We start from the raw sequence: 11,540 nt of genomic DNA, 5'->3' as shown, positions 1-11,540 counted from the left end.
GATAGGCCCAATCTTCACAAACTTTACAAAATAAATGAGAAAAAGGAAAGACCCAGTGTCAAAATGAGTCTTAGAAGCAGTGATTTCTCTAAGATTCTGGAGGAAGACAAGATCACCTTCTATGTGGGTGGTGTAACTGTAATAGGTTTGTTGCCCAATGCACACAGCAAGTCAAAATGCTGAGATACCAGATTGCAGCAGAGAAAGAGGTTTGATCACAGGGTCACCAAATGAGGAGATGGGAGGGAACCTCAAATTCATCTCCCCGAGGAGTTTGGGGCTAGAGTTTTTAAGGGTTTTGGAGTGGTCCAAAGTGTGGAGATTGTTGATTGGTTGAAGAGTACAGGGTGAAGTCATGAAACGGGGAGGAAGAAGCTGTATTCTCAGGCTGATCCTGCTCCTCTAGGGGGGCAGGCGGGGGATCTTCAAACTGGTTGCTGAGATTTGGTGTCTGAAAAACATCTTAAATGATCCTTAAACAAAAGCCTTATGATTCTGGCCAGGCTAAGTGGCTCATGCCTATAATCTCAGCACTTTGGGAGGCTGAGGTGGGAGGATTGGTTGAGGCCAGGAGTTCCAGACCAGCCTGTTCAACATAGCAAGTCCTCATCTCTACAAAAAATTAAAAATTAGCCAGGTATGGTAGTGCACACTGTCACAGGCGTCCAAGTGAAGAGACCACCAAACAGGCTTTGTGTGAGCAATAAAGCTTTTTAATCACCTGGGTGCTGGTGGGCTGAGTCCGAAAAGAGAGTCAGAACTGGAATTGGAAGGACAGGGAGATTGAAGGGTAGCGAGAGAGGCTAGAGAAGAGAGTGAAAAGACCCCTTAACTGATATGAAATTGGTGAGATATTCCTTGGGCTGGTTGGTCTGAGGACCCAAGGTTGTAGGTGGATCTCTTCACGGAGTGAGGGTGAGGACAGGAGACTGGTCTCCCAAAGGAGTCCCTCTGACCCAGGTCTTTGGCACCAAATGTCATGCACATCCAAGTGAAGAGACCACCAAACAGGCTTTGTGTGAGCAATAAAGCTTTTTAATCACCTGGGTGCAGGTGGGCTGAGTCCGAAAAGAGAGTCAGCAAAGGGTGGTGGGATTATCATTAGTTCTTATAGGTTTTGGGATAGGCGGTGGAGTTAGGAGCAATGTTTTGCAGGCAGGAGGTGGATCTCACAAAGTACATTCTTAAGGGTGGGGAGAATTACAAAGAACCTTCTTAAGGGTGGGGAAGATTACAAAGAACCTTCTTAAAGGTGGGGGAGATTACAAAGTACATTGATCAGTTAGGGTGGGGCAGAAACAAATCACAGTGAATGGTGGAATGTCATCAGTTAAGGCTATTTTCATTTCTTTTGTGGATCTTCAGTTGCTTCAGGCCATCTGGATGTATACATGAAGGTCACAGGGGATGTGTTGGCTTAGCTTGGGCTCAGAGGCCTGATGCACACCTGTAGTCCAAGCTGCTCAGGAGGCTGAGGCAGGAGGATAGCTTGAGCCTGGGGGGTTAGGCTGCTGCAAGCTATGATTGTGCCATTGCACTCTAGCCTGGCAACAGAGCAGACCCTGTCTCAAAAGAAAAAAGCCTATGATTCTAATGTCAGACATCCTATCTATAGGAACAATAGAAATGCAAATCAATTCTGTTTTTTTTTTTTTTTTGAGACGGAGTTTTGCTCTTGTTTCCCAGGCTGGAGTGCAATGGCGCGATCTCAGCTCACCTCAACCTTTGCCTCCCAGGTTCAAGCAATTCTCCTGCCTCGGCCTCCCGAGTAGCTGGGATCACAGGAAAGCGCCACCCCACCTAGCTAATTTTTTTTGTAGTTTTAGTAGAGATGGGGTTTCTCCATTTTGGTCAGGCTGGTCTCGAACTCCGGACCTCAGATGATCTGCCCACCTCGGCCTCCCAAAATGCTGGGATTACAGGTGTAAGCCACCGCGCCCAGCCTCTGTCTCTTTTCTTATAAGGACGCCAGTCTTATTGGATCAAGGCCCACCCATATTTAACCTTAATCACCTCCTCAAAGGCCCTATCTCCAAATATTTGGAATGGTACCGGAGACTAAGACTTAAATGAATTTGGTGGCCAGGTACCAGGTACAGGCTCACACCTATAATTCCAGCACTTTGGGAGGCTGAGGCACGCAGATTGCTGGAGCTCAGGAGTTGAAGAACAACCTGGGCAACAGAGTGAGACCTCCATCTCTACAAAATAAAAAAATTAGCTGGGTATGGTCGTGCCACCTATAGTGCCACGTACTCAGAGAAGGCTGAGGCAGGAGGATCACTTGAGCCCGGGAGGTAGAGGCTGCAGTGAGCAATGATTGTGTCACTGCACTCCAGCCTGGGTGACAGAGCGAGACCCTGTCTCAAACAAACAAACGACAACAACAACAACAACAAAAAACCCAAAAATATGAATGTTGGGCAGTGGGTGAGGTTGGTGAGGGGTGCAGCACAATTCTATCCACAAAACATGGTAAAAATGCAAACAGTACACAATGATTCACATTGAAAAATCTATCTCCCACCTACTGCTCCTCCAGTCCTACTGCCTGAAATACACGTTATCATTCACATTCTACATGTCTGGGAATGTAAGTACTTTGAGGCTGAGACCATGTGGTATAATCGTTGCAAAAAAAAAAAGCAGTGTGTCTTGCTCAGGCCTGCAGAGAGAAGTGAGCCCTGGACCTTACAGACCAATATTCCCCTTGACCTCTGCCATCCTCAGAACAGAATGAGGGAGTGGTAAGAGGAGAGCCTGCTGTTTCCTCAGAACACACTTCCTGGGTGGGTACAGCTGTAGGCAGAGGAGAAAAATGTGAAGGAACCATCATCATGCATAATTCATCACTTTTTAAAGAGGAAAAGACCAGGGAAGAAAAACTAACAAACAAATTAAGTGGCCTGGAGACTTTCCAAAGTCTTTTAACCTAGTGGGCAAAATAATATGTTGGTTACTGTATCTACATTTTGAAAATACTATTGGCCGGGCGCAGTGGCTCACGCCTGTAATCCCAGCACTTTGGGAGGCCAAGGCGGATGGATCACAAGATCAGGAGTTCAAGACCAGTCTGGCCAACATAGTGAAACCCCATCTCTACTGAAAATACAAAAATTAGCCAGGCTTGGTGGCACGTTCCTGTAATCCCAGCTACTTAGGAGGCTGAGGTGGGAGAATTGCTTGAACCTGGGAGGTGGAGGTTGCAGTGAGCCGAGATCACGCCACTGCACTCCAGCCTAGGTAACAGAGGGTGACTCTGTCTCAAAAAAAAAAAAAAAAAAAAAGAAAGAAAGAAAAGAAAATACTGTTAATTTTATGTTTGTGTACACTTTTTTGAAGACTTAAAAAAATAAGAGCTTTACTGAGAGACAACTCACAATCATAAAATTCACCCTTTTAAACTATACAACCCAGTGGTTTTTAGTATATTCACAAAGTTGTACAACCATCACCCCTATCTAATTCCAGAACATTTTCATCAAATATGCTAAAAGAAACTCTACCCATTAATAGTCACTCCTATTCCCCATTGGCCCAGCCTTTGGCAACCTCCATTCTGCTTTCTATAGATTTGTCCATTCTGGACATTTCATATAAATGAAATCATACAATATGTTGCCTTTTCTGTCTGACTTCTTTCACTTAGTTTAAAGTTTTCAAGGTTTATCAATGTTGTAGCATGTAGTATTCTATTCCTTTTGTGGCTGAATAATATTCCATTGTATGTATATGTCATATTTTGTTTGTCCATTCATCAGTTGATGGGCATTTGGATGGTGTAGTTGGCCATTCTTGCATTGCTATAAAGAGATACCTGAGACTATGTAATTTATAAAGCGAAGAGGTTTAATTGGCTCACAGTTCTGCAAGCTGTACAAGCATGGTACTGGCATCTTCTTGGCTTCTGCGGAGGCCTCAGGAAGGTTTTACTCGTGATGGAAGGCACAGAGGGAGCAGGTGTGTCATATCGTGAAACCATGAGCAACAAAGAGAGTGTGGGGGGAGATGCCACAAACTTTTAAATGACCAGATCTTGTAAGAACTCACTCACTATCATGAGGACAGCACCAAGAGGATGGTGCTAAACCATTCATGAGAATTCCACCCCCATGATCCAATCACCTCTTACCAGGTTGTATCTTCAACACGGGGGATTACAGTGCAACATAAGAATTGGCAGGGACACATATTCAAACTCTATCAGATTGTTCCCATTTTGTGGCTATTATGCATAATACTGCTATGAACATTCATGTACAAGATTTTTTGGGAACATATGTTTTCACTTCTCTAAGGTATATACCTAGGGGTGGAATTGTTAGGTCAAATAGAAACTCTATGTTTGACTTTTTGAAGACCTACCTACCACACTGTTCTCCACAGTGGTTGCATTATTTTACATCTCTACCAGCAATATATGAAGCTTCCAATTTCTCCATATCCTTACTAAAATTTGTTATTGCCTTTTTTTTTTTTTTTTTGGTCACCCAGGCTGGAGTGCAGTGGCACGATCATGGCTCACTGTAGCCTCGACCTCCTGGGCTGGAACGATACTCCTGACTCAGCCTCTCAAGTAGCTAGGACTATAGACACACACCATTACACCCATCTAATTTTTAAATTTTTTGTAGAGGTCAGGTGTGCTGGCTCACGCCTGTAATACTAGCACTTTGGGAGACCAAGGCATGCGGGATCACTTGAGGTCAGGTGTTCGAGACCAGCCTGGCTAACATGGTGAAACCTCATCTCTACCAAAAATACAAAAATTAGCCAGGTGTGGTAGTGCACGCCTGTAGTTCCAGCTACTTAGGAGGCTGAGGCAGGAGATTCACTTGAGCCCAGGAGGCAGAGGTTGCAATGAGCTGAGATGATGCCACTGCACTCCAGCCTGGGCAAAAGAGCTAGACTTTGTCTATAAATAAATAACTTTTTTGTAGAGACAAGGTCTCCATATGTTGTCCAGGCTGGTCTTGAACACTCGGGCTCAAGCAATCCTCCTGCCTCAGCCCCCCAAAGTGCTGGGATTATAGACGTGAGCCACGGTGCCTGGTCATTATTATCTTTTTGATTATAGCCATCATAGTCAATGTGAAGTGGTACCCCATTATGGCTTTCTTAATAGCTAATATTGTTGAGCATCTTTTCAAGTGTTTATTAGTCATTGGTAGATCTTCTTTGGAGCTCTGTCTATTCAGATCCTTTACCCATTTTTAAAATGGGTTTTCATTTTATTATTGAGCTGTAATAGTTCTTTACATATTCTAGATATGTCTCTACTCATTTGCTCAGGCTGCCAAAACAAAATACCACAGCTCAAACACAAGAAATTTATTTTCTCACAGCACAGGAATTTGAGATCAGCTTGTCAATTTCCATTAAAAAAAAAAAAAAGCCAGATAGGATTTTGACAGGAATTGCACTGAATCTGTAGATCACTTTGAACAGTATTGCCATTTTAATAATATTAACTCTCATAATCTATGATCATATGTATGTCTTTCACTTATTTAGGTCTATTTTAATTTCTTTCAACAACATTTTGTAGTTTCTAGCATACAAATCTTATACTTCTTTTGTTAAGCTTATTCCAAAGTATTTTATTATTTTAGATGCTATCCTAAATGGAATTTGCATAAACATTGTTAAATGGAGTTAACTTTGTTTTTTTTTAAAGTTTTTGTAGAGACGAGATCTCACTATGTTGCCCAGGCTGGTCTCAAACTCCTGAGCTCAAAGGATCTTCCCACCTTGGCCTTCTAAAGTGCTGGGATTACAGGCACAAGCCACCACACCCAGCCAAAATGGAGTTAACATTTAGTTAACTGTTTATGGGAAAAAGAGTTACAGTTTTAAAAGTTAGAGTTTTACAGGTGATTTTCTTGTAGTGACAATCATTAAAACTTCCCCACAAAATTTTCCTATTGGTTTTTCATCACTTTGCTCACGTTCTCCTTTTCTTTCTACCCATACCTTTGCCTTAATACACTCACTTAAGACATGTATAGACAAGCTCTAAGTGGCCTCTCTAAGGTGAACAAAAGAAAAGGGAAGGAGAATAAATAAGACCAACTGTTTCTGTTTGCTTAACAGCTGAGGCCTTTTTTATCTAGCCTTGTACATGCAAACTGCACCATGTAAGATGTTATATCCCAAGCTTCTTCCTCAAAAAAAATTGTATAAATAGAGAAACATGCCTACAGATGTCAAGAGCTTTCTGCAATTTGCATTTGTGCTGGATTAATTGTGGCTGAGACCCACCTCAGGCATAGGCAAAAAAGCTGCCATCCTTAAGATCCATTTTCATGCATTTAAGGAACAACCTACTCAGGAATTATACCCTTACCTGAGGGAGTTTGGTACTTACAGGCCCCAGCTTCCAGAATAGAGGTTGACTCCTTCTGCTTAAGGCATTAGAGATTAAAAGCAGTTGGCTCTGAGAAGGCTTATTTAGCAAACCTTAGAAATCTTTTACACCTGAGTGTTTTTACCTCCCCCATGAGGTCTCCAAAGCGTTTTTCAACAGAGAAAAGGGCAGGAGAGTATCTGATCAGGCAGAGCAAACTCACTCCTTTACCTAAAACACCTGCTCTGACCACAACTGCAACTCACAAGTTAGAGCAGGCTCCAGGTGCAGAGGACAGTGCGAGGATGTGATTTAAGCATTAGAACCAGCCTCCTTGTCCTCATATTTCACCACTGATGAGCAACACCTCTAGTTGGAACTGATTTTCCGTAATTCTTGCCTATCCCGGTCACCATGGGTGTGAAGTACACCAAAAAAAAAAACCACAAAATGGCCTAACAAGGAAAAAGTAGAGAAATAAAGTGTTAACAAAAAGAGTCAAAGTCTGTAAAATATTTGCAGATTTATTCTGAGCCAAATATTGTAGCAGGACAAGCCACAGACAAAACCCCTCAGACACCGAGTTAAAGAAGGAAGGGCTTTATTTGGCTGGGAGCTTCAGCAAGACTGATGTCTCCAACAACTGAGCTCTCTGAGTGAGCAATTCCTGTCCCTTTTAAGGGCTCACAACTTTAAGGGGGTCCGCGTGAGAGGGTCATGATCAATTGAGCAAGCAGGGGGTACATGACTGGGGGCTGCATGCACTGGTAATCAGAACAGAACAGGACAGGGATTTTTACAGTGCTTTTCTATACAATGTCTGTAATCTATAGATAACATAACCGATTAGATCAGGGGTCGATCTTTAACTACCAGGCCCAGGGTGTGGCGCCTGGCTGTCTGCTTGTGGATTTCATTCCTGCATTTTAGTTTTTACTTCTTTCTTTGGAGGCAGAAATTGGGCATAAGACCATACGAAAGGTGGTCTCCTCCCTTAATATGAGTGACCATGGCCTGTGACACAGCCCTCAGGAGATCCTGAGGACATGTGCCCAAGGTGGTTGGGCTACAGCTTGGTTTTAAACATTTTAGGAAAACATACGACATCAATCAATGCATGTAGGATGTACACTGATTTGGTCTGGAAAGGCAGGACAACTCAAAGCAAGGTGGGGCTTTCAGGTTACAGGTGGATTCAAAGACTTTCTGATTGGCAATTGGTAGAAAGAGGTTAAGTTATTGTCTAAATATCTAGAATCAATAGAAGGGAATGTCTGGGTTAAGATAAGGGGTTGTGGAGACCCCTTAATGGTTCCTCTTAAATGAGAACTGAGGTTCCCATTACACAAAATAAGCCTCCAGGTAGCAGGCTTCAGAGAGAATAGATTGTAGGTGTTTCTTATCAGAGTTGATTCTCTCCCGGATCAAGAAAGAGGCCTGCAAAAGAAAGAGGATTCTCTTCAGAATGTAGATTTTCCCCACAAGAGACAGCTTTGCAGGATTATTTCAAGATATGGCAAAGAAACATAATTTGGGGGTAAAATACTTCAATTTCTTTCAGGGCCTCTTACCTGTCATGTGATGCTATACTAGAGTTAGGCTGGAATTCGATATCTCTTATTGCTACAAAAGGTCTGTTTTGTCAGTCTTAGGATCTATTTTAATGTTAATGCTGGTCAGCTGTGTCTGAACTTCATATGGGAGGAGGGTATAATGAGGTATATCTGACCCCTCCTTTCCATCATGGCCTGAACTAGTTTTTCAGGTTAACTCTGGAATGCCCTTGGCTGAGAGGAAGGATCCTTTCAGATGGCTGGGGACTTAGAATTTTACTTTTAGTTTTCAAAACTCAGACATCCCACAACCTGGGCAATCCATCTCCTGATATATGGAGACTGACTCGTTGAAAATCGTCAAGACTATGGTTTTAATGGAGTTTTATGATAGAAGCCAGGTGCATAGTACTATAAATTGAGCCACTTCTTAACCATATCTTAAGCCAAAATATTAGGGGTCACAAGTCCCCTAAATAATGTGCAATTTGGAAATAACATCTAGATGTAACCCCAGACTTGTCCAAAGGTGTCATTCTTCTGCTATGTCACCAAAATTCCAACACTAAAAATTGATCTCTGATATAGTTTGGCTGTGTCCCCACCCAAATCTCATCTTGAATTGTAATCCTATAATCCCCACATGTCATGGGAGGGATATGATGGAGGTAAATGAATCATGGGGGTGGCTTCTCCATGCTGTTCTTGTGATACTGAGTTTGTTCTCAGGAGATCTGATGGTTTTATAAGGGGCTTTTTTCTCCTTCACTCAGCACTTCTCCTTCCTGCTGCCATGTGAAGAAGGACGTGTTTGTGTCCCCTTCCACCATGATTGTAAGTTTCCTGAGGCCTCCACAGCCATGCAGAACTGTGAGTCAATTAAACCTCTGTCCTTTATAATTTACCCAGTCTCAGGTATGTCCTTATAGTAGCATGAGAAGGGACTAATACAATTTCCAGTCACCGACAGAACATCAGGAAAAAGCCAAACCTGTAAATAAGGGAAAAGCAGAAACCCTCTAAAAAATACTCTGAGCTTGAATATTCAATATTTTGTTCTAGCATTATGTAGCTGTGATACACATGAGGGTTTTTGTCTACCTGAATTGTCTGAGGTCTGGTGCCATATACAGGATATTCCTGAGAACTTCCTTTGAAAGAGCATATGTCAGGCTGGGCTTTATCTTCCATAACAACGGTAAAAAAAAATTAACATTATTAATAGAAAAAATTTTTTTTTCTGCTGGCATGCTGTGGTGTAATCCTAGCTCACTGCAGCCCCAAATTTCTGGGCTCAAGGGATCATCCTGCTTCAGCTTCCTCAGTAGCTGGGACTACAGGTGTGTGCCACCATGCCTGGCTAATACTTTTATTTCTTGTAAAGACGAGGTCTTACTATGTTGCCCAGGCTGGTCACAAACTCGCAGCTTCAAGCTATCCTCCCATCTCAGCCTCCCAAAGTGCTAGGATTACAGGTGCAAGCCACCAAGCCTGGCTGGAAAGCTGTTTCTTGAGTGTACTTTCTTTAACTGGATATCTAGCACAATTTACCCCAATACCCGTCCAGAAGAAGAAGTACTTGGCTTTAAAAATAGAGCCACAGATGCTCATACTTGATCCAAAGAATAAACCTCAAATGTGGTCCTAGGGCTTCCGATTCTCTGCTCCAGAATCCGTGGAAGCTGGGAGAGGGGACAGTCCTCAGAGTGAAAGTCTGGCCCTCTACCGGCAGCTTTGGGAAGTCTGAGAGGTCCTGGACATGTGGGAGTTAAACTGGACTCTGAGCTATAGTTTTCCTTTCAAATGTTTCCATTTTGATAAGGCCATCGGGGCAGAGACTGCTGGCTGTCCAACAAAAACTGGCCGTTGTTTCTACCTGGACTCAAGGCTGGAGTCTATTTTCCAGCTTCCCTTGTAGTCTGGAGTGGCCATGAGATCAAATGCTTGCCAGTGGAAGTAGAAAAGAAAGATAGGTCCCTATTCCAGGCCTGGCATGTAAAGCCCCTCATGTGGTCTTCTCCATGCTCTTTGCCTCCTTCCTTCTAGCTGGGATGGTACCAATCAGAGCCCCTCTGGATGCCAAGTAGGAGAGATGGCAGGGCTACCAGGAGCCTGGGCCCCTGAGTGACTGTGTGGAGCAGAGTCCCACTGACCTAGAACTCCTGCATTGGACTATATTAGTGAGAGAAAGAAAGTGTCTGCCTTGAACTATCACATGTTAAGGCCTATTGGTTGCAGCAGTTTAGCTTTTGACCCGAGTCACTGACATCACATTAGTCACTTTTACTGTTTACCCTCTGATATTGTGAAATATATATTTGGTCTTCCTACCATTTTCTGGCATGTAACTCCTAAAACCCTTGAAATCTCCAGAGTGCTATCTTTCTGTGTGTTAATGATGACTGACAGCTCAACATTAGGGATGGGGCTGGTCACTGGAAAGACCAAGGCAAGATTAGAGAGTTGGGACTTTCAGCCCTACCCCTGCCCTCCAGGAAGGGGAGAGGGGCTGAAGGTTAAGTTGATCATCAATGGCTAATGGTTTAATCAATCATGCCTATGTAATGAAGCCTCCATAAAAACCCAAGAGGACAGGGTTCAGAGAGTTTCCAGAAAGTTGAACACATGAAGGTTCCTGGAGGGTGGTGCCCTGGAGAGGGCATGGAAGCTCCATGCCCCTTCCCTTAAACCTCGTACTACACATCTCTTCATCTGTATCCTTTGTAATATCCTTTATAATAAACCAGTAAACGTAAGTGTTTCCCTGAGTTCTGTGAGCCACTCTATTAAATTAATTGAACTCAAAGACAGGGTTGTAGGAACCCCAACTTGAAGCCAGTTGGTCAGGAGTTCCAGATGCTCGGACTTGCAACTGGGGTCTGAAGGTGAGGGGGCAGTTTTGGGGACTGAGCCCTCAACCTGTGGGATCTGATACTATCTCCCATGTTAAGAGAAAAACCAAATCCTGTAAAATATTTTAAAGAGGTTTATTCCGAGCCAATATGAATGACCACAGCCTGGAGGAAAAATGAACCCAAGAAGCCTTGAATAAGTGGTTCTGAGGCAGTTGGGTTACGGTTTAGTTTTATGCATTTTAGGGAGATGGGAGTTACAGCTTTTAAGTCACTGAAGTTCCGCTATCCGGAGTCACCCTCCCTTCTCCCTGTAGTCTCGGTCCCCTCAGTTTCTCCTATACTCGGAGAAATAGTAGGAGGGTGCTGAGCGTGGTGGCTCACGCCTGTAATCCTGGCACTTTGGGAGGCCGAGGTGGGTGGATCACTTGAGGTCAGGAGTTCGAGACCAGTCTGGCCAACACGGTAAAACTCCATCTCTACTAAAAATACAAAAATTAGCCAGGCGTGGTGGTGCACGCCTGTAGTCCCAGCTACTCGGGAGGCTGAGGCAGGAGAATTGCGTGAACCTGGGAAGCAGAGGCTGCAGTGAGCTGAGACTGCACCACTGCAGTCCAGCCTGGGCGACAGAACAACCCTCTTGTCTTGCCAGGCGCAGTGGCTCACATCTGTAATCCCAGCACTTTGGGAGGCCGAGGCGGGTGGATCATGAGGTCAGGAGATCGAGACCATGGTGAAACCCTGTCTCTACTAAAATTACAAAAAATTAGCCGGGTGCAGTGGCGGGCA

General features: G+C 43.7%; 1 long non-coding RNA gene across 1 annotated transcript; it reads right to left on the bottom strand.

The window, feature by feature from the left end:
* Positions 1–6,930: 6,930 nt before the first annotated feature.
* LOC134732333 (uncharacterized) lies at positions 6,931–9,944 on the bottom strand. Its single transcript, XR_010115375.1, has 2 exons — positions 9,001–9,944; positions 6,931–7,783 (listed from the first exon to the last, which is right to left on the bottom strand). It is a non-coding gene; the product is annotated as an uncharacterized lncRNA (long non-coding RNA).
* Between the last annotated feature and the right edge of the window lie 1,596 nt (positions 9,945–11,540).

This window comes from Symphalangus syndactylus, chromosome 14 (genome assembly GCF_028878055.3).
Source record: "Symphalangus syndactylus isolate Jambi chromosome 14, NHGRI_mSymSyn1-v2.1_pri, whole genome shotgun sequence".
Classification (NCBI taxonomy): domain Eukaryota; kingdom Metazoa; phylum Chordata; class Mammalia; order Primates; family Hylobatidae; genus Symphalangus; species Symphalangus syndactylus.
Note: the sequence above shows the minus strand (reverse complement) of the source record. Positions and strands in the feature narration are given on the sequence as shown.